General features: G+C 47.8%; 1 protein-coding gene across 3 annotated transcripts in view; it reads right to left on the bottom strand.

The window, feature by feature from the left end:
* WDR25 (WD repeat domain 25) overlaps positions 1 to 23,881 on the bottom strand; it is an 850,076-nt gene that overhangs the window by 10,471 nt on the left and 815,724 nt on the right. The window lies entirely within an intron of this gene.

Raw genomic sequence — 23,881 nt, 5'->3', positions numbered from 1 at the left:
TGAGGTCCCACACGACGTGCTCACTACAGTCGCTCAGAGACAGGTGGACTACTGATAGGGGGAGGGACTGGTCGGAAAAAGAGTGGGAAAGGATCCTAGAGGGACCGCAACACATTCCCCGCAATTCGAGATTCAGAATCATACAGTTCTACATCACACACAGAGCATACCTGTCCCCGGACAAGATTAACCGCTACTTTGGATTGGATACCTCCAAATGCCCGCGATGCGCGCTACTGAACGCGGATCTCCTACATATGCCTGTGTCCCAAGCTACGGACGTACTGGCATGATGTCAACACGCTGTTGACGAAAGGGACGGCGCTGGGCCTTCGCCATGACTAGGACACCTGTGTGCTGGGCCTCCTCACCAGGACAAAACATAACAAAGCACACATGAGGTTCTGGGATCTGGGGCTGATAACCGCCAAAAGACTCATAACCCGTCACTGGAAAGCAGCGGAACCACCCCTGAGGAAACACTGGAGTGCCTCCCTCATCTACTGGGCGACCGCAGAGGGCACGGTGCTACTTAGGGAAGAGACAGCGGGGCTGAGGGCCATACCGATAGCCCAGATATGGGAGGGCTTCCTGCGAACATTCACCAGGGCCTGCCATGATAAAGGGGTGATGTAAGGGGATGGCTCCTCCCCAGTGGAACGGGGGGGACACGTCTGGGCAGCAGGCTGCACAATGAGAAAAGGGGAGAAACGGGAGCCGCGCGCATACAGACATGAAATACCACCCCTGCCATCCCTCGCTCACCCCCCCATACCCCCCCTCCCCTCCCCTCATGCTCGCCTCCCCCCACCCCTACCTTTCCTCTCCCCCCCCCACTACACCGCCCATTCCGCCCTCCCCCCCCCCCTCCACCAGTCAACGGGGGCCACACACACAGTCGACCACACCAATGCACCCCCACCCTGGGACTTAGAGTTGCCTCACACCACTTGTACCATCTCCCCGTGTACGCTAGAGGCCAGCACCCTGCGAGACCGTTCCACCCGGCACTACCTAGACGGGACCCACACTGCAGCACCCCCCCCCCCTCCCCGAGATGGGGTTCATTGCACCCTCACTTCCTTTCCGGTTATTCCATAGTTTAGATCAGTGGCATCTACGGCACAGGTCGCCCCCCAGTTGACCACGCTGGATCTGCCTTTCCCACTCACACCTTTCACTGTTGACACACGGCGACTAGACACAGGAGTGTAGCACACATACAAGCCACTGCCGCAACCTTCTACCCTACGGAGACGAAACACTGAATGTTCTAGCCGTCCACAGCACACAGGCAAGTTGCCCGGTACCGGGCCTGGTTGGTGATTCCCACTGTTGAGGACCAGCACGCTACATCGCTAGCCAGAGGGTTGCGGACACCGAGGGTGCGGCTGGCCATTAGGCTGCCCGCCTTGACGGGTAAGGTCAGGCACCCTGGTAAGATCGGCACAGCGAATTACACTGTAATATAGCAATGAAGCGAATGGTCTGGTGCATGCTGTGATCGCCCCGTGACAACAAATGGAGTTTCTTTATTTACAAGTGCATGTATTGGATTTCAACTGTCGCCAACATTCGCTCTGATGCTGTACGAGCTACTCCAATTGTTGTTTCCCCCTTTGAATTATGCACACAAGAAATGTAATTGTATGTCAAGTGTTTCAATAAAACAGATTTAAAAAAAAAAAAAAAAAATAGACCTAGATTTTCTTTGAAAAAATCTGGATAATCCTCCTCCCATTGGCTTTTTTATGACTAGAATTTGAACATATTTCTTCCTTGACATAACCTGATCAGGATTGTTAGGATCTAGTATAATGCCCAAATTATTTTGATTGTGCCAGCCCAATAAACAAGAATCGTCTTTAGCCATATAAACTATGCTTTGTGTATTGTTGTTCTTTAAACCCAATTCCAAAAACTCACCTACCACCTCGATGGGTTTACAACCGTAATCTACAGGGCAAATTACTCAACCATATGAATGGAGAACCGGAATCTGCCATCACTTTTACGTCTACACCATTTATCCTTAATATACATAAAGGATTTTTTAACAAATTTAAAGATACTACGCACACCTATTGTTTTTTATCATTTTCCTCTAAAACTACTTTCTTGATAGTTAATATCTCACTTTCATTACTTGTGGAGTGACCATTTTTACTCATATTGGAAAGCCCACACCTGTGTACTTTGGAGGGGGGCGAAGTACATGATGACCTGCACACTCTAGCAAAATGCCCCTTTTACATGCACTTGGCACAGGAACGCTCTTTGGCTGGACACACACTAGCATTTTCTAAGTGAGATGTGCTTCCACATCTATAACATTCTAATTGTTTATATGGCATTTCTTTCTCATCATCATCAAACTTTATTTCGATTGTGCGATCATGAAAGTGCGATGTACAGTATAACTCTAACAGAAAAGATTGACTTATGAATAGGACAGGCATTGCACAACAGGGTCCTAAAAGTGCAATGTGCAAATCAACTCATACATAAAAGATTACAAATTAATAAAAGCTTTAAGAGCATGTCATAAGCATCAAACCATGTGGGACTAGAGCCAGGATTATAGCTTGTGTGCTATTCAACCCTCTATTTAAAACACCCAAAACATTGACAACAAAAACCTCTGGGAAGCCATAATCTTTTATCGGGTCCGCTATGTAGCCAACGATCAATTGATATGCAACCTGTGCAGACCTTGGGGGAACCCATGGTATGCTATTCAGCTGAAGCTTCCAATTATTTATAAACAGATAAAATACGATACTCTTCATCCTCCTTGACCTTATCCTACTTGCAACAGCTTCCGCCTTATGACCAACATATGGACCAAGAACTTTCCGGCTGCACAGACTACCACTGGTCCAGGGTCTGATCTGAGTATTCGCAAAGCTTCTGCATGATTACGTGTCACCATCTGCCTGCATACAGGTGCTAACCACTTAGCTCTCGGACGTAAATAAATTGGAGACAGGCAAACAGAACATATGCTGGAGATTCTACTTTAGCAGTGCAGGACCGAAATGATGCTGAGGAATTGCGTCAAGAGCTGTTGAAGGCATTAAAGGAAAGCGTGTCTAATCTGAAATGCATATATAATTTCCTATCACTAGGTGAATGATATCTAAATATTGTTCTAGGGAGGCTACGGATTTATAATACATAAATTCCAAGGTTAGCCGACCCTCATTAGGATTAGCAACCGTTGACTGAGCTACCCAGCCCCAATACTCAATTTCAATATGATCTTTAGTAGGGAGTGAAGCTGGGTCCCTATTTTCCCAGTGGCCCTCTAGCCCTATGTGGCTAAAAGGTGTTTTACATTCCTTGGCCACCCAATCATATTCTGCTTATCTAGGAAGATGAATTCATCAAGGGCCTTAGCATATGACTTGGGAGTGGACCTAATCCTCCACCAAAACAGCAAAGGTCGAAGCTTAGCCTTGTCAGCTGTCCAGGTCTAGCCTTAAGGGGTGGAGGGGCGTGCTCTGAGGTAGCTGGACCATACTCCTCAGAAATGTATTCCCGACTCTAGATAGATCGACCATCCTTTCGAAACCCTACTGCTCTGCCCCATAAAGGTCTGAGCTCACCGCTTTGGATTTGCATATCTGCAGTGGTGCTGCCACTGGTTTGCTATGGGAAGTTCTATGCCCCTTGCTCAGGGCCCCAGCTATTTGAGTGAGTTTCAGGGAAGATTAAACCATTTGAGGCTTCCAGGACATACGTTCAGATAGAGTTATGCCCAGGAACTGGAAAGTGCTGAGACTCTCAAGCGGGATATCTCCCAAAGTTGGTCTACCCGTATATGATTTTTGGCAGTTGATCGTCAAAAATGTTGTTGTGGAAGTATTGATCTCAAGGCCACCCGAGCTATAGAAATTGTTAAAACAACTGAGCGATAGCTGGCACCCCCCAGGGGTTTCTGACACAAGTAGGGTATCGTCCGCAAACAGGTTTGTTACAACGCTTTCGCTCCTGAGCAATGGTGCATCTGTGGTCTCCTGCTGGAGATACTGTACAACGTTGTTCATATAGAGAGAAAAAAGTGTAGGAGCCAAAACGCCCCTTTGGCTGACAACCCTGCTCACGTCAATTGCATCAGTGTGCTGACCTTGGTCACCCAAGTGGACTTTAGCTAAGTTGGCATCATGGAGGTAAATTACTAGAGATAGAATCCCTACTTCTGATAGGACTTGCCACCGTTTCTGTCCGGGGACAAGGCCAAAGGCGGTTTTTAGATCAATGAAAGCCACATGTAAACTACCCCAGCCAATAACCATAATCTTTCAGAAGAGTAAAAGGAAGCGGAACACCTGGTCAACTGAGCCGGTCTAATCTCTGAAACCAGCTTGGAAGGGAGTTAAAATATTGTTCTCGCTGATCCAATCCTGTATTTTTACCAGAAGTGCTTGACAGACCACTTTTTGTATTGAGTTGATGAGACTAATGGGTCTGTAGTTACTGGGCGATGACCTGTCACTTTTTTTATAGATAAGGATCACCTCTGCTCCCTTCCATGTCTGAGGTATAGGGGCACCCCTAGCAATGGTGTAAAATAATGTTAAAATGTATGCCGACCAATTTTCTCTGTCATATAGGAACAGATAACCAGGGATGCTATCGGTGCCAGGAGCCTTGGCTTGGGCAACTGAATTAATGGAAGCCATGATATGATGTTTCTTATATGTCATCAGTTGTGATAGACTTATCCGAGGACTGTTCCATTTCATCCTTTTTTCCCTTTATTCTATTTACTTTTAACCCGCAACACACTCTGAGTCTGAGACTTTGATTCTGATACAGTCATTTGTTCCATGTATCACGTTGTACTCCCAATTCTAGTTGCAGTCTCAATTGCCTTCTATAATGTTCAATTAGGTGCCGACAGCATTGCCTCTGGCACTCTCTTTGTTGTTTGTTTTCTCCAATACTTGGTCCCTGATAATTTCTTCTTCAGAGTCTTTGTACTCGCAGGACACAGCTAAAATCCTCAAAGCACCTCGAAACATGTTGCAGATTCTGAATGATGTAGGAAGCAGAAAACCATAGATACACAATGCAGACTATGAAATTAAACTGCGCGATGCGCGATTCATAGTAAATGATGAAGCAGTTCCCAAATGATGTGCAAATCACTGCAACAGTTACATGATAAAGATCCTGGCATTTACACTAGGTGTGCAAATCACCGTAATTCCTGCAGGCAATGATGAGGACACAGTTGTATACTTTAATGATAGGGTGTACACATCATCGGTGCGTTGGATAACTCAATATTAGTTGGCCAATGTACAATTAGTAACACCAATGTAGGCCCATGTGCAATTGATAAGACAGATCCCATATGTTAATACTGTTTAAAAATAGAGTGAGCGCATAACCGATTGTATTGGGTAAATGTTAGTTGGCTCCACAGAAACGGGGCACAACTAATGACAGGCTTTCTTGTGCAGTTGGCGCATCACCGATGCGCGCTGTACATTCCTCCCCCCGGCTAGTATGACGCCATGCACAATCTCCTCAATTGCGGCCCAATTAAAAATGGCGCGCATGTAGCATTGAACTTGTCATGAATGCGGCCCAATTCAAAATGGCAGACACGTAACGTGAGAAACGTTAAACGTCAAATATCAAGGAGCTCACACTTGTGCATGAGAAAGTGAAGCCTCCAGCACCAGAAATGCAGCGTTTGGGTTTTTAATAGATTAGTACCTTGTTACAAAGGTCTCCCTTCCACAGCGGCGATGTCTAGGGAATGGGACAAAGACCAACGATAAGGTTCAACCTTGGTTTAGACCTGATGCCGGAGGTCCCTTGATGCTGCAGGATGCCTTGATCACACATGAATAACAAAATACAATTGCCCCTCAAGGAACCATTTCAATTTCCTTATGATTCAAATTCATGTCACATTCTTGATCAATAATTAAACATCTGCAGGAGAAGATTATATGAACATGTACATATACCCAAATATATCAAAACATGATATTTATTATATTCAAATACACTTTAAGTATATCATTTGATGTTTGGCAACGGACACATTACTGACATTTATAAACTTATTCACAGTAGTGTAAAAACACCTTTTGCTTGAATTATGGACAACTGAAATACCATATTAAATGAAAATCAAACATAGCATTTTATCAGATGCATAGTCTAAAAAATAGACCAATGAGCAAAACGGTGCTAGGCGTTGACGTTTCGGTCCCCCATTGGTCTAAGACATCCACAGGACTATCATCAGGACGATGTAGTTGCACATATATACATCTAATATGAAAAGAACAAACAATGATATACTTAAAGTGTATTTGAATATAAAATAAATATCATGTTTTGATATATTTGGGTATATGTACATGTTCATATATTCTTCTCCTGCAGATGTTTACTTGTTGATCACGAATGTGGCATGAATTTGAATCATATGGAAATTGAAATGGTTCCTCGAGGGGCAATTGTATTTTGTTATTGATTATACCCAGTCCCTAGGGGATTATTGGGTGGCTTTTTGTGATTGGGATCACACATGAGCGTTTTCTTTGTCCTGCTATGTGCTTGGACTCCATCGTCGCAAATATAAATTTGTTGAATGCATGTAATAGTTTATTTTAAATTAATTATAATAATAAAGCACGACCATCAAGTACACGTAGCGACCGCCACCTTCCAGTCCAACTGTCACTTGCAAGATATCACACTTCCTTTTCTCATACCTACATTCTATAATCATGGTAACATAACATTCCATCCATTGTTAAGACAGGTCTCTCACCTAAGATGCTTTCTGATGGCACATGTCTGTCTACAGGATAAAAGTGATTGTAAACTATCCATATGCTCTCTAGAGTTTATTCCAATGAAGGCCATACATTATGGATTGGCTTAGATAATCTACAATAATCTGCAGATCACGAGTATAAATCTGTACAATTTCAATTCAGCTTTCTATCTTTCCAAGTTGAGTAAATTGGGTACAATTATTTGGATAATAGTAACAGCTGGTATTGACAGGATTTAGCAATTGCTGAAGTGTTGTCTAAAGTGCTATAAAAGCACGTTATGATTTTATCATCTACCAATATTCGAGACGAATTACAAATAGTTGAGTGTGAGAGACCAAAATGTATTGTGACAATCACATAATTTGTCGCACAACATATATTAGAAAAAAAGCAATTAGAGAAATAAAAGCTGTGTTGAGCAGATTATCTTCTTCATAATTTGTATATAGTAGTTTTTCACAGAGGCCCATTCATGTGCAGTGACTCATACATGTGTTTTGCTGGATATCAGCTACTGAGCCCAGGGCCTATTCAAGGATATTTTGCATCACTGCAGTACTCAAAAGAATGTGTGGTTGTGAGGGCAAGTGTCTCCTAAATTTGTATGTTTTCTAATTTAGGGTTTTGCAGTCCGATAATGGATTGGGTTCAATGTGGTCTGCTGCTTGTTGTTCCTAGAAGATGTCTTATGATGGCTAACTTTATGGGAGCGGGATGCTCTTTTCATGACAATATTTACTGTTAATGGAACAAATAACCTGTTACAAGAAGGTGTCAAGACTTTGAAGAGAAACATATAAAGGATGTCTTCTGTGCAAACATTTTAACACAATGAGTAACATATTAAAACACACTAAATAACCATCAGGGCATGGACATTCAATATATTTGTATGATGCATGCCTGCGACAATCAATTGAACTATCTCCCTGTTCTGATTCATAAAGGAAGTTTTAATTTATCTTGCTAAAAGTTACAAATATCTAATAAAAACTCCACCGAGTTCACATGAGGATAGAACAAACTTCCACCTGTTCTTCTGAAATTCTTGGGGACAGAGATATATGCGCATACCATGACAGCTCTTCAGCTCCTTTCTCTTACTCTCCGAATACATTGTCATTTTCACAACATAGTAAATATCCACATTCTGACTTTGTCCTTCATGTCACTAAGACATGGCCCACAAGTTAGAAATATGCTAGAAGGAATCAGATCACAGGGACCTAGCATTATCAAACTAGGAGCACACTACCATGGTATCCATTTGGTCGCTCAAGGATCTGCACTCTTGACAAGAAAGTTAATTACCTGTATGGTGTCCATGTCTCATCTCTGTCACTCACAGTGTCGAACATCAAATGTATACAGACAACACACAGATCCACATCAAATTGGAAGAATAATCAGCAGCCTTGCATGTAGCATGCTGCCTCCATAAAGTTAAAAAAACTGCCTTTGTCTAAATCATCTAAGAAACTGGCGCCCTCCTCATGGGCCCTGCAAAGTCATTGTACTGCTCTCTTGCTTGTCCAGGACTGTGCTAATTGGTGAGCCCTCCTATACCTACATGCAATGCACACTGTTTACATTGTACAATCGTAGAGTAAGAAAATATGCATAACTCACCAATAAAAGTGATTACCAAACAAATACACCAGCATTTGGGAATGTAACTAAAATTCTTAAGCATCAGAGGAATTGCTACAAACTAAGCGCCTAGGCCAAGAAGGAACACTAATCCTGCTAGACCTTTCTCTAACTTTCAACAACTTTGTCCACGTTAAGTAGTTCAAACGCCTTAAAGTAAGATACACCTGGTTAAACTATTCTCTTTTGTTTCCACAATCACACCCTTGTTGCTAATCCTTTTTGAACATGTGCCTGGATCCTTGTGCAGACCAGGACAAAATCAATGTAAGCTAATATACATATGTGATTAACAAACATATCAACCTGAAACTGGAAAGAGAACAAGTTGTCACTATCAAATAAGATTGCCTCACACAAATACAGAATTCTATGCATCACAACTCAAACTGCCTAAAAGTGACTAACGTTGAAGTCACACTAATTAACATAGGAAATTCTTCTGTCACCTCTTCTAAATGGCCTATAGGCATGACATACTTCCTCTTCAAGCAGAACATATGCGAATTAGGTACACTTTTTGATACCTTGTAAATCCTCATTCTGTTTCAATTCGTACAAAGGTTTTGTGACAAAGACATAAAGGAAATACTCAGTTCTCTACATAGTGGTATAATCCCAAAGCTCAGTGTTTCATTTCACTTATGTTCAATGTTCATCCAAACTGAAAGGACTCCAATACATTAAGAGTATAACCAGTAAATCACTGACTCTATAAACGCTTTCCATTTATATTCATTGTATGTTGATATATCCCTTCTGGACACTCCTCATTTAGTTGCTCTACAACAATCACAGTGAAATTTGCTTTAAAGTGGATCACAGCAAATGTCGATAAGAATATGTTTGTGGGGAGAAAGTAAAAGCAAATGACATTTTAAGAGAAACCTGTGTCTAGAATAATGCTGCCTTCCAGAAAATTTCAAAATCAAATTAGATGAGCTAAGTTGCTGATTTTCTGCAATAAAACTATCTGAGTTTGGTGAGGGCCCCATTTAAACCAAAAATAAATTCCCAATGACATTTATTATTACTCTAGCATAAGCCAATTATAGACCAGGCTATAGACAAATGTAGCTGTGTACTAGGCTTCATGTCATCATTTGTCCATGAAACTACAAAATGAAGTAAAAGGAGAAAGTGAGCTTTGGACCATACCTCTTCAACAGTAGGCTTTCCTGCTGCTTTGTGTTAGCCATTACTTGGATGGCTTGTTTGACTTTCCAGTAAGGATTCAGTGATCAGGCATAAGATAGTTCTTTTGTATGCCTGTAGCTAGTACAGGGTGTCATCATGCCTATATATACTGTCTGAGGTTAAACACACACACACAAACACTCTCATATTAAAGCTACTTATACAGTAACTGTACATGAGAAAAATAACTTTGCAATCAAGTCTGAGTTAGTTGCTACATCGGAAGTATTCAAATAGATTTTAAAGTGTTTGGGGAGACGGCACAACAGGTGAGAGATCAGAAGACTCACGGGTCACCCTGTTCTCCTGCTGCTCCTTATACTCAATCTAACTTCTTCCCCATTTCTGTCCTCACCTGTGACTGCATTAACAGCTTCAGCTATCATGTATCCTCAATCATCTCTTAAACCCAGCCATCTCGCACCCACAGCTTTAATTAACATTCTCATAGTATCAGTTTAAATCTTTTCCCTAATTTGACCGTCTTCTGCTCCATTTCCAGCATTCCACTCCTATGTCCAACATTTTCTTTATTACCCATGAGTTCCAGCCTTATCTTATCCCACCCAGATCCAGCCTTCTCCTATCCCAAGCTCCACAGTCCTCCTTCATTCAGCTCTACTTTTTGCCTAGCTTAGCTTCTCCACCACCATTCAAATGTTCTGCAATCTTCTATCTACAGTCTTCTCCTATCCTCAACTCCAAGCTACTTTGATTAAGAAGCCTTCTCCTTTCTACAGGTCTTCTGTTAACCCAAATCCATACTTCTCTTGCATCTAACTTCCTCATTCTTCTATCAATTACTTAACATTGTTCCTGCCTTTAGTTTTACATTCTTCTGTACCAGCAAAACCATTATTCTGCCCCAGCCTTCTCATTTGTAGGACGAATTATGAAGTACAGTACACTATAGAGTATAGTGTCACTCTACAACACCCAATGAGGCATTAAAATGTGATTAGATGCCATTCTAGATTCAATAAAGTGCATCAAACATATACACGTATGTACCCCAGTGCCTTTTGCCTCTCTAAAAAGCATAATTGTTACCCTCAAATGTTGGCTTCTCCTGATTATGTTCATTAGAAGATTTACAACTTTTACTTTTAGACCGTTTTGAAGCGTCATGGCGTATATAGATAATTAGCCACATTATTTTAACACTTTGCTTGGTGTAAGAGTCATACTATTAGAGCACAGATGTTTGTACTACAACGGAACTTCAGCTAAAAGATCTTGGCATTACACAGTTTAATGGGTGGGTGTTAATGTCTCAGTCAAGACACAGACAACTCTGGTCTTCTGGAATTCATTGTCTTAATCACAGGGTATAGAGCTTTAGTCCTCCAGGTGTACATTGCATTTCTCATTAGGGCTCATTATCTTTGCCTTAAGTTAAGTTGTACAGGACTGATCCTGTGGGGATTCCTTCTTTCTCATATGGTGGACAGTGCAGGTTCTTCAGGGTTAACTGCCTTCAAGATAAGTTGTGCACTGCCTGTCCTCTGGTGGGTCACTGTATTTGTCAGATGTTGCACAGCACTGGTCATCTAAGGGGACAATGTCTTTGTCATACGGTAGACAGCTCTGGTCGTTAGGGGTTCATCACCGAAGTCATGAAACATGAGGAAACTGAAGGTAATGGTTCACATCAGAATACTAGTGTTAAACGTTTCTTTGGTTTCTCAATCTGCAAGAAGATAGAAGTATTTGCATTCACAATGAATGGCATTGTCTGAAAAGGCAAATCTATGGCACTGTGTTGAATGTCAGGATTTGGAGAACAGTCAGAATGAAATAAGAGTCTTGACCTTTCTATCAGTTTTTCCTCCCTTGACTCATTGCCGTGCGTTGTGAAGTGCCTAAAAACAGAAACACTGCAGGGGAAGAAACCTTTTCAACTCAGTTTGTACCAGGCACACCTTTACTACACAAATACATTATTTTTGTTTCAATAACATAATTAGTATTTATTTAAAAAATGGTCTAGGTAGTAGTAAATGGAGGTTACAGTAATGTTAGATTTGACCTTTTTAGTCTTTTTATGGAGCTCAAATTCCTCCAATGGGGCAAGCCTGAAGCAGTACCTGAGGAAGTTGCATTGAAATTGAACATTTTTGCCAAGAGGGCCTCTTATGCTCTGGAGATCTTAGAAGTCCAAATATGTTCCAAGTCCCAACTTTTCAGGGTTTCAGGAGCAGCTCTTCTGGGACTCTTCTAAGCCTCTCTGGGACAGTCTGTAGGGACTAGAACTCACTCAAGTAAAGGCTACCACCACGGTCCAGGCAACATCTAGTTGTTACCAGTCAAATGGTCACTCCAGGAAAAAAGGCCTCTTGCAGCTTGTTGTGACCCAGGAGCCACACAGAAGGTCAGCAAACAAACATTTGGAGTCCTCTTCTCAGTCGTGGGTAGAAGTGGGAAGATGTCCAGGCCCTAACTTACATCTCCACACAGGTCACAGATAGCAGGTTCAGCCCTCATCTGGACTTGCACATGTCCAGAAAGGGTTATGAGCAGGGTTCCCTGGGGGGTCATATGTATGGATGGCACTAGCCAGTGGGTGGGGGTGACCAATGGGTACAGGTTCATAGGAGTACCCATTTTTTACTCTGCTGCAAACAATCCCACAGTGCACTTTACTCCTAAAATCCAAAACGGGGAAACCTTTCTTTCCATGTGCTGAGCCCTTATGTCCACTCAGAGATGTAGCTATGGAAATGAGGAGTCCTCTCCACTGTTTCCACACCAAACTAGTTTCGAGCTGTCCTTCTGCCTACAGTCAGCCTGGCTGAAGGGGACAGGGAACAAAGGCTTTCCCTCTCGTAGGTCTCTCCTTACACTAAGATATGAATGAGAAGGATACACATCTGTTCCTTTCAAGTTCATTAATTTCTAGAATCTTCCATGTTGCCCTTCCTGAGCTGATAGAAATCACACGCCCCACACCCAGCCCATACTGTCACTAGGCCTAAGCCACTGTTCTACACTGAGAGAGGTTTCACACCTAATTAAGGTCAAACACTGGCTGGGCAGATGCTGGTAGGCTAATGCAAATTAACCCCAGGAGCTTCAGGCACGGAAAACATAACTTTATAAAAGTTACTTTTTATTTACATTTATAAAAAGTAAATAAATATGACAAATAGGCTGTGGATGACTATTCTAGCTGTTTCTTGTCAAAAGCTACAGATTGAAGCTTATAATATGTACTTTGATATTTTCCAGGATACAGCTACAGCCCTGCCAGCAAAAATAGTTGTTAGGGGCTAGACATGAGAGGAACATGCCAACTTTAATATTGTGCATCCTAAAGTTTTAAATATCAGGCCTACCTTATGGGCTACAAGGTATACTTAGGAGTGACTTACTGATATTTAAAAGCTGTGTTTCCCGCCTGTCCAAAAGGGTTAGTTTTGAGGGTGGAGCCAAGAGCCTGGCCAAGATGGCAGTGCTCTAAGAGAGCTTGCTGGTGTGAGATTGACAATCCTCCCTTCGTCCTTCTATGGGAAAGCTGCCACTCTGAGTCGGGAGCCCTGCCGGCACCATCCGTGACCAAAACATCGTCTGCGGGTGCCCTGACACTCCCATATGGCCTCATGCATGGCCTTCACTGGAGCCGCTCAGCAATTCTCCTTGGCCGCATCACAGTCTTCATTGCTTGGGGGTCCCCACTCCAGTTTATCCCCCTCACAGGAGCCCTTGCCTCCGGAACTGTCTTTTCGGTCCTCCGAGCAGCGGAGGCTGGCCTCGCCACAGGGCCCTAAGCCGCACCACACGTCTGCCAATGCCCAGGAACCTCTTGCTTCGCTCCCATTGCCGTATCCCTGCCTTCGTTGATTGGGGACCCGCTCATGTTTATTTACCAGGGGCACCTGCCATCAAAACTGCCTCTTTTGCTCCTGCATGGTGGAGCCTACATGCACCGCACACCAATGGGCACATAAGCCACACTGGGCCTGGGCCCTTACCATGCCCATTATGAAGCCAACGCCTTGAGGCCGCCCGGTATGCACCAGTGACCACATCGTGGCCTCAGGTGGCCAGGGGCCTCTGCTCATGTTCACGTTCTTTCTGCTAACCACGGCCCCTGCCCTTGAAACTCCCCTTCTGGACCCTTGCACGGCAGAGGCTCACCCAACTGCATGTCCATATGACCCTAAAGTTCACTAGATCCGGGCCCCTGCCACAGCAAGACCGATGCCATTGGCCAAGCCACACCTGTTCCGCCCTGTAATAAGGGCCTCCTGATCTGCTTTGCCTTCCCCTGGCAGCTCCCGATGCCTGGCATTCTTCTTTCTTCCAATGGCTCACAGCTTTCACTCTGGTGACTCAGGGGCTGTGGCCCCCTGCTGACTTTTTTCTCCTTGTGGGATAGGTCTCCAGAGCCGAAGCCGGTTTTTGGTGTGGAAGCCCTCTTCTGGATACATGAGTTCCGATTTTCTGGCTGACCCCCGGGGGCAGCCTGGGCCTGAACAGTACTCGCAATCTTTCCACTTGGCCTCCCCAGTCGGCTGGCCTGCCTAACAGGAGCTGCTCCACAATGCTACCTCAGGATTGGTGGTTCCACTCACCCATACGCCGGTCTCCAGACCCATTTTTAGAGGACACTTTGTTTCTCAGCTCTCCTCTGACCGAGCTGTTCTACCATGCACCCGCTTCTTCTGGTTGCTGTATTTTTGGGTCCAGCGATCTGTCTCGGCTCTCTAGACACCCCCCTGTGGGCAAGAGGCGACTCTTGACTTAAACTTAATGAGGTTCACCAGGCTACCCCATATCATGTTTAAACCAACTAGAAAACTGCTCTTCATGGAGACCGTGGCAAGAAAGCAGTTGAAACCGACGGCAGACACAGACCCTACCTCTTAATCCGCCTTGGATGTTAAACTCAGACAGCTCGGAACACTGAAGACTACGCTTTCGGAAGTGGCTGACAATAGCTCCAAGACCTTAGCAGACACTCAGAAAATTCAACAGGACATTGCCTCTTTCAACACCAGGCTCACCAGGCCCAAATCTCACCTGGACGAGAGGAAGATAGCTGCCTCCATTGACTGGGAGCAGGATCACTTGCAACTCCAGAGGAAGATAGCTGAGTTAGAGGACTGCTCTTGTAGAGAAAATGTTCAAATCTTCGGGGTACCAAAGCAACTTGAGGGCGACGACAACAAGGGCTTCGTGGATGGCTTCCACACCACCCTTATGGGTCTATCCTTTAGCCCTCCCATATAAATTTCAGAGGGCTCATAGGATTCCTCAACGCCGCCCAGCCCAAGGATGGCCCAAGCCAGATCATCACCTGATTCTTACAACACCGGCCCGCCAGGTGATACAGATGGCAAAAAAACATGACCCTTTTCAACATGACAGACAGCAGATCTTTCTGTCTCAGGACTTTTCCCTGGAGACGCCAGCCCTCTGCAGATGCTTCCTCCAGCAATGCCCCATCCCAGTCACCTTGGCATCCACTATAGCCTCTTGGACCCTGCAGTCATACTGATTACTCATGACAAAAAGACTACAGAATTCCTTGACCCTGGTCAGCTGGACGGTTACCTGGAGGTCCTTGCGCCAACCAACATGGATCAGGGCCCCTCAGTGGCCACCTCTTGGGCCTTCTTCCCCTCACCAAGGGAGACCCCAAGGTCTCCTTCCAAGGAAAGCCAACTCCTAGAGAAATTCACACGCTAGTGGCCGGGTGGCCCAAAACCACACCTCTCCCGTAAGGATATGCATCTCAGGGACAAATCCTGATCCCCTTTGAAGCATCCTGGTCCCCTTTGAAGCCTGCAGCTCCTCCTGATGAGACTTCATGCTCCTGAGCCTGAGCGGATCAGGTCAGCTACCTTCTCCAAACTGCACAAGGTTTATCACAGTTCTTTGGGCCTGGCCCCTGTGGTCTGCTGCCAGATGCCCTTTGTCCGACGAGTCTTCTCTTCCTCACGCATGGCTTACAATACGGCAGCCTCCCCTTCTTTCTTTCTTCTCTCTTCCTCTTCTGTATCCTCTCATATTATCTGCTGGCACGAGGGATGCCAGACAGCTGTGCTCCGGTTCCTCCTCCAGTCACCCCCTCCTCCCTGTTTGAAGTAGGTTTGCTACTTCCCAACAGTGGCCCACCCCTCACCCACTCACAGTGCTCTCCTCTTTTCTTCCACGTCCCCCCTTTCTTCTTCCCCTTCTGTCTCCATGGGCCTTTGGCCTAGCCTGCTCGCACCCTCATATATAAAGTCCCTCCACAGGACGGATGTCCTCACCTCATCACTTGATGGTGATATCCCTGAATGTGAGCAGTCTCACCCATTATATGAAGCGCCAGAAGATATTTAGTTACACCCGCTCCCTTAAACCCGACATTGCTCTTCTCGGGGACACCGCCCTGCCCGAAGAGCAGAGACAAAACCTCTGTCGATATTGGGTGGGATGGGAATACCACACCTGTAAGGCTTAACCCGGAGCGGGTGAGGGTCCTTCCACCAACATCTACCACAAAAGCGACGCACTATATTTTTCACTAGACATCTGCCGGCCAGGACCTTACAGATTTGGCACGTCCCACACAGTCCCTTTGTCCTTGTTAAGGTCACGCATTAAGACCATGTCCTCCTCATCAGCTCAGTGTATGCCCCAACACACACCAAGAAACCAACCTACACTTCCTTGACCAAGCTACTCTATCAACATCCTAGAAAAAAGTTTGTCTTGAAGGGGGGACTGGAACATGTTTCCGGACCTCATCTTGGAAAAATCTGATCAACCTGTACAACACAACACCTCAGTGCTTGGACTCCTCCGTGACCTGGTCGCGGATTTTTCCCTGTACGAACCGTTGCTTTTGCTTCATCCTTCTGAGAGGTACTACACTTACACATCTGGGGTTCATGGTACCCAGTCCAGGACAGACTTTTATCTCCTCAGTGTGGACCTGATGAGACACCTGGCAGGTGCAGCAATAGTCCCCACTGAAGTCTCTGACCATTATTTCCAATGAGGGGTCCATAACATCGTAGATACACTGTGGGCAGCGAGGTAGGTGACAGTGCAGGGAGCTCTTAGAATTAGAATCAACTCTGTGGCCTCTCACTGCCTAATACTCTCAGTGTCCCTCCCTGGCCATTCTGCAGGCTCTGCTACAGGACAAATACGACCACAATGTCCTATATACACTGTTTCACTGTAAGGAGTGCCAATATGAGTGCGGCGAGAATGCTGGCAGTCTCTTGGTTTTGCAAATATGCCAGCAGGATGCCTCTCACAGCATCCCGGCCACTTGGTCCTAATAGAGACTCTGTATTCCTCTGACACCGTTATTAGCCCAGCCAAGATTGAGGTTGCTTGTCCCCGCCTTACGACCGACCAGAGCCAGGCCTTAGAAGCAGCCATCATCACCTAAGAAATCTTGGAGGCATTTGATGACCTGCCCTAAGTCAAGGTCTCGGGGCTTAATGGTTACCCAATGGAATACTATAAAATCAATAATGAACGTATGGCTCCTCTGCTATGCAAGGTGTACTCAGACAAGACCCCGCCTCATCCCCTTCTCCTAGAGGCTAACAGAGCTGCTATCACTCTCATCCCAAAACGAGGCAAGGAACCAGTGGCCTGCTTCAGCTATCGCCCGATCTCTCTGTTGAATGTGAACTTGAAGGTGTTCACCAAGGTATTGCCCAATAGACTCAAACGGGTGATCCCTTCACTGGTCCACCACATCTCACCATCTCACCTTCAGCTCCTTTCCTGCATACTTTTTTTGAGTACTGTGATCCCAGCTCTCTTCCCCACCTGGGGTAAATAACCAGCCAGTACGAGGAATTTGTTGGTGGCATTGGCCCTCGCCCTTGCGTCCCCCCTTCATCCCAAAGTGCAGGCCAATCCCCTCATTTGAAAGATGTGTGGCCTTACTGTCCTATCACTCTGCACCCTGACTGTAGGATGATTCTCCCACCTGCCGGGACGGCCACTCTGTCTTCTGCCTACTGTTAGGCCTGACTGGTCGTGCTGCCCCCACCCATGGCCAGGGTCAAGTAGGTCGGCTCTCATTCTGCAACAGCTGTCTCCTCTCTCCCTCGCTTACATATTTGGAACTCTGACCACCACCACACAGGTGTTCCCCATGGCTTGCTACTTTGATATGGGGAAGGACAAAACCCGCAGTGCCCAGACCAAGATGGACCATAAACAGTCTACTGGACCGCAATCCTTTGCTACACCAAACATAACTGCCCGTCAGTCCTCATGCTACCGGAAACCCACCTGCTGAGATCCACCTGCCCATTCCTTCACCGCTTCGGCTATGGCAGGGTCTTCCACTCGGGTTTTAAAAGGGTATCCAGGGGCCTTGCCATCCTACGCCATAGGCGCTTTCCTTTGATGGTGGCTGCTACTATTTCTAAACCACATGGCAGGCTCGTCGGAGTGGAAGGCCTGCTTTAGGGTAAACAATATAATCTTCTCTGCATGTATGTACCTTCCCAATCTCTGGTCCTCTCAAGGCTCTGGAACCCACCATCTTAAACTTACCATACGCCCCTACCATAATAGGGATGAGACTTTAATGCCGCCTTCGACCCCGAGCTTTACACATGTGGGCCCCTCATGGCATCTCGTCAATCATAATCCCAATAAATATAGTCCTGGATGGACTCGATAGGGCTTTGCAATGTCTTGAGAACATGGCACCCCCAAGCCAGGGAATATACCTACACCTCTGCCATACATACATCACTCTTGCATATAGACCTCTTTCTCCTGCCAGCCCCCGAAGTATTCTGATTCAGCTTGGTTACCATCCTTCCATGAAGTATTTCGGCTCATCCCCTCTGAGCTTAAGTCTATGTGGCCAGAAGTAGCCCAGAGTCCAATGTGGTGCCTCAATGTCTGGCACCTGACAAGCGACTTCTACCCAGACCTCTCACACGGTACTCTGGGCAGTCAGTAAGGCCGCTTTCTGAGGGATCACAAAGGACTACATTAGAAGGCGGAAAAAGGCTAAGCATACCATATTTCTGAACTCAAAACTCAAATCCTACAATTGGAATGGCAATGTTATAGCGGTGTAAGAGACTCTCTTCGCCGCAAGTTGGACCTTGCTCGTATTCCTCTGCTTGAGCCCGCTTTGGAAGAGGCTTGCCAATGTTGGTGTGCCTCGACCCAATGAATATATGAATATGGAGACTAGCTGGAGACCAGAGACTTCTACTCTAGGATCGTCCCTAGGATCCAGAGTTCCTCTGGATAGTTGCCGCCTGCGCCAACTGCTATCGAGAACTTAATGCTCATTATCCCCGACCACTCCACAAAAAGAGCTCAGCATTACCTGCAGACCTCCCACTCCTGTCACTTTCCTCAGGACCATGAGCATTGTCCTGATGGCTTTCCCATTGAATACTATTAAAAGTTTCAAGCACTCCTGACCCCACAATTCCTTGCCCTTTACCTGGAGGCACACACAAAAGGTACCTTCCGGGAGGACCATAGTCGTTATTCCCAAAGAAACGACCTCGTCAGTACTGGTCGCTCTACCCGCCGCGTGGCCCCTCCAGGAAGTCACCGGTTCCCTGCTGCTGCCGCTCGCATCGCTGCCCTGATTGTGCCCCCACTGTGGTCTGTAATATCGCCCTGATTTGTTTTACCTGTATTGTGCTGCTGTCCTGATTGTCCTGTTCAGCCTGCCCCGTGTACTTCCCTGCCTGGTCTGTAATATCGCCCTGATTTGTTTTATCTGTATTGTGTTGCTGTCCTGATTGTCCTGTTCAGCCTGCACCGTGTACTGCCCTGCCCCCGTTCGCTGTAGTGTTGCCCTGTTGGTATTGTCTCTGTTCTGTTCCCCAGCGCTTCCGTCCCCGCTGCTGCCCACCCCGCTCCCTGCCGCTGCTCCCCCGTGGCCCCGCCCCCACTCCTGCTGGTTCCCTCGACCCTCCCCACTCGCCACCCCGCCCCCGCCTCCCAGCTGCTCCTCCCTCGCTCCGCCCCTCCCACTACGCCATTTATGGCGGAGTCCACGCGTACGCGCAGCGGGCACGCGCAGCGGGCACACCAAAGGTAAGCCCGGCTGCGCCTGTCCGTGCCTGGACCGCGCCCAGTGCCTGGACACCTGGCCCCCACCGATGCAAGACGACCCTACAGACCTACGACGCCGCTGCCCTCTACGCACTCAATGCCGGCCGGAACCCCACCTGCTGCCGGGCCGCCCCGAAACACATTCACGGACCCTTCACCTGCAGAACCTGCAAGTTCACCTGCCTCCGAACCTGCACCGCGCCCGCCAAGCCAAGCACCAGCAGCAACCTCAAGTGCATCCTGCTCAACACCCGCTCCGTCCACAGACACGCCGTGGAACTCTGGAACCTTTTCGACACAACATCACCAGACATCGCCTTCCTCACGGAAACCTGGATGAACGTCTCCTCAGCCCCCGACATCGCCATCGCCATCCCGAACGGGTACAAGATCATCAGTAGGGACCGCGTCAACCAGACCGGAGGAGGCATCGCCATCGTCCACAAGAACACCATCCGCATCACGACCGACTACAGCGACACCTTCGCCGCCGCCGAGCACCTCCACTTCCAGATTCACACCAACCCAAAGACGACCCTCAGAGGCACCCGCATCTACAGACCCCCGGGACCACGCACACAATTCAGCGAAGACATCACGGACTTCATCAGCCCAAACGCCCTCCCCTCCGCCGACTACATCCTCCTAGGGGACCTCAACTTCCACCTGGAGAACAACAAGGACCGCAACAACACCGCCCTGCTGGACAACCTCGGACTCAAGCAACTGGTTAACACCCCCACCCACTACGCCGGCCACACGCTTGATCCCGTCTTCTCATCCAGCAAGCACATCACCTTCAGCCACTCCACCGAACTCCACTGGACCGACCACAGCTGCTTTCACTTCCGCTTCAGAAAAACCACAACCCACCACCACCCGCAACAGATTCCTCACAGGAGCTGGAGCAAGATCACTGCCGACCAGCTCACCACCTCCCTCAGCCAGAACCCACCTGCCAGCACAACGGACCCCAACGAAGCAGCCTGCAACTTCACGCAGTGGCTGACCGCCTGCGCCGACGACCTCGCACCACTGAAGAACCCTCCCAGCAGACCCAGAAGCAAGAAGGCCCCTTGGTTCACCGACGAACTCAAGGACTCCAAGAAGACCTGCCGCACCCTCGAGAAAGCCTGGCTCCTCGACCAGACCACCGACAACATAACAGCCCTCAAACACACCACCCGCAAGCACCACCAGCTCATCCGCACCACCAAGAAGAAATCACTGAAGGAGCGACTGGACAACAACTCCCACGACAGCAAGGAACTCTTCAGCATCATGAAGGAGTTCTCCAACACCAGCACCGGCAACAACGACATCACTCCTTCACAAGATCTCTGCGACTCTCTCGCCTCGTTCTTCCACCGCAAGATTGCCGACATCCACAACAGTTTTGGCGCTCCATCCACGCCCCCAACCGTCGAACCAACGCTCCCGACCGCCACCCTCCGCACCTGGACCACGGTGACCACCGAAGACACAGCCCGCACGATGAACACCATCCACTCCGGATTTCCAACCGACCCCTGCCCCCACCATGTCTTAAACAAGGCCGACTCCACCATCGCACCCCAACTCCCGGACGTCATCAACACCTCCTTCAACACCGCCACCTTCCCGGAGAGCTGGAAGCATGCCGAGCTCAGCGCCCTACTGAAGAAACCAATAGCGGACCCCACCGACCTCAAAAACTTCCGCCCCATCTCGCTCCTCCCTTATCCTGCCAAAGTCATCGAGAAGATCGTCAGCAGACAGCTTGCCGCCTTCCTCGAGACGAACGGATCCCTCGACCCCTCGCAGTCCGGTTTCAGAGCCAACCACAGCACCGAGACCGCCCTCATCGCAGCCACCGACGACATCCGAGCCCTGCTCGACAACGGGGAAACAGAGGCACTCATCCTCCTGGACCTCTCTGCAGCATTCGACACTGTCTGCTACCACACCTTAGTCCAACGCCTCAGCAACATCGGCATCCAAGAGAAGGCAGAGGAGTGGATCATCTCGTTCCTCGCCGGAAGAACACAGAGAGTCCGCCTCCCCCCGTTTCGATCCGAGGCCACCGAAGTCATTGGCGGCGTCCCGCAAGGATCATCACTCAGCCCCACCCTCTTCAACGTCTACATGAGACCTCTTGCTGCCATCGCACGCCAACACAACCTCAACATCATCTCCTACGCCGACGACACCCAGCTGATCCTCTCCCTCACCAGTGACCCCGACACCGCCAGAACCAGCCTACACGTAGGGATGAAAGACGTCACCGAGTGGATGAAGAACAGCTGCCTGAAACTGAACTCAGACAAGACGGAAGTCCTCATCCTGGGACCATCGCCCTCCACCTGGGACGACTCCTGGTGGCCCCCAGCCCTGGGCACCGCTCCCAAGCCAACAGACCACGCACGCAACCAGGGGTTCATCCTGGACTCCTCCCTCTTGATGACCAGACAAGTCAACGCCGTCTCCTCATCATGCTTTCACACCCTTCGCATGCTTCGCAAGATCTTCCGATGGATCCCGACCGAAACTAAGGAAGACGGTCACCCAGGCCCTCGTCACCAGCCGACTGGACTACGGAAACACCCTCTACGCCGGAACCACAGCCAAGCTACAGAAAAGACTCCAACGCATCCAGAACGCCTCCGCCCGACTCATCCTGGACATCCCCCGACGCAGCCACATCTCTGGCCACCTGAGGACCTGCACTGGCTCCCCGTCAACAAGAGGATCACGTTCAGGCTCCTCACCCATGCACACAAGTCTCTCCACGACCTGGGCCCCAAGTACCTCAACGACCGCCTGACCTTCTACACGCCCACCCGCCAGCTACGGTCTACTAGCCTCGCCCTCGCCACCGTACCACACATTCGACGAGCCACCGCCGGAGGCAGATCCTTCTCCTACCTGGCGGCCAAGACATGGAACTCCCCCCCCATCCACCTTCGGCTGACCCAGGACCACCTTGCCTTCAGGAGGCAACTCAAGACCTGGCTGTTCGAGCAGTAGCGGACCCCTTTCCCCCAAGCGCCTTGAGACCCTTCCGGGTGAGTAGTGCGCTATACAAGTGTTATGATTGATTGATTGATTGACTTCGTGAACCTCACTGCATATTGTCCAATCTCGGTGATCAATGCAGCGATTAAAATATTCACATAACTCCTTGCAAATAGACTCCAACGCATCTTGCCAGATTAAGTACGGCCGGATTAATGCAGTTTTATGCAGGGCGCAGTATTTGCCATTGTGTGTTCCGTGCTCAGGTGGTGATGGTTCGTCTCTTGGAACTGCGAGGCCCTTGAGCTCCCCTTCTAAATGACTTGGAGAAAACCTTGGATTCCGTCGACTGGACCTCTCTTCATATGGTACTCCATCACATGGGTCTAGGCCCATGCTTTCGCAGTCATGTCCAGCTCCTCTATTCCCGACCATCTACATGAGTAGTGATCAATGGTATCAAATTGCCCCTTTCCTCATCTGCTGCAGCACTCATCAGGGTTGCCCCCTTTCCCTGCTTCTCTTTGCACCAGCAATTGAACCCCCACTAGACTGCTTTACTGCGGCACTTAGGTCCATTGCTGGCTCTTGAATGGAGGAGAGAAAGAACGCACTGCATTGTACGCAAGCGATAAGCTATTTTTAGCCTACCCACAGCAATCGGGCCTCCCTGTCTCCAACTCCTTGGTCTTTACGAAGAGACCTCTAGATTCTGGGAGAAGAACTCCAAATATCTTGTGGCTCCCATTCAAGGCGACCAAGGCAACATTTCGTGGTGTGCAATAATCCCCCCCTGCGCCTGCTCTGCTTTTCCTATCTAGGTATTTAAATAGCCCAAGACCCTAAGTCTTAACCTTACTCCTCTCCTGAACAAAACCACAAAGGATCTTCAACACTGCATCTCTCTGCCGCTCACCACCCTCGGCAGAGTCGCCTCATTCAACATGATAATACTCCTGAGGTTCCTGTATGCCCTTCAAAATTTCCTTTTGATGTTCTTTGCGTCATTTTTCAAGGCCCTCACATCCAAGATTCGCTCTTGCTGTGGGGTGGTCATCAGTGCTGTATCAGAATGGACAAATGCTGCCTCCCAGTCTATGGCGACGGCCTGATAATGGCAGGACTTACAACTCTACTTTCACAGTTTGCAGCTCTTATTTATTAAGAAC

The sequence above is a fragment of the Lissotriton vulgaris genome, chromosome 9 (genome assembly GCF_964263255.1).
Source record: "Lissotriton vulgaris chromosome 9, aLisVul1.2, whole genome shotgun sequence".
Classification (NCBI taxonomy): Eukaryota; Metazoa; Chordata; class Amphibia; order Caudata; family Salamandridae; genus Lissotriton; species Lissotriton vulgaris.
Note: the sequence above shows the minus strand (reverse complement) of the source record. Positions and strands in the feature narration are given on the sequence as shown.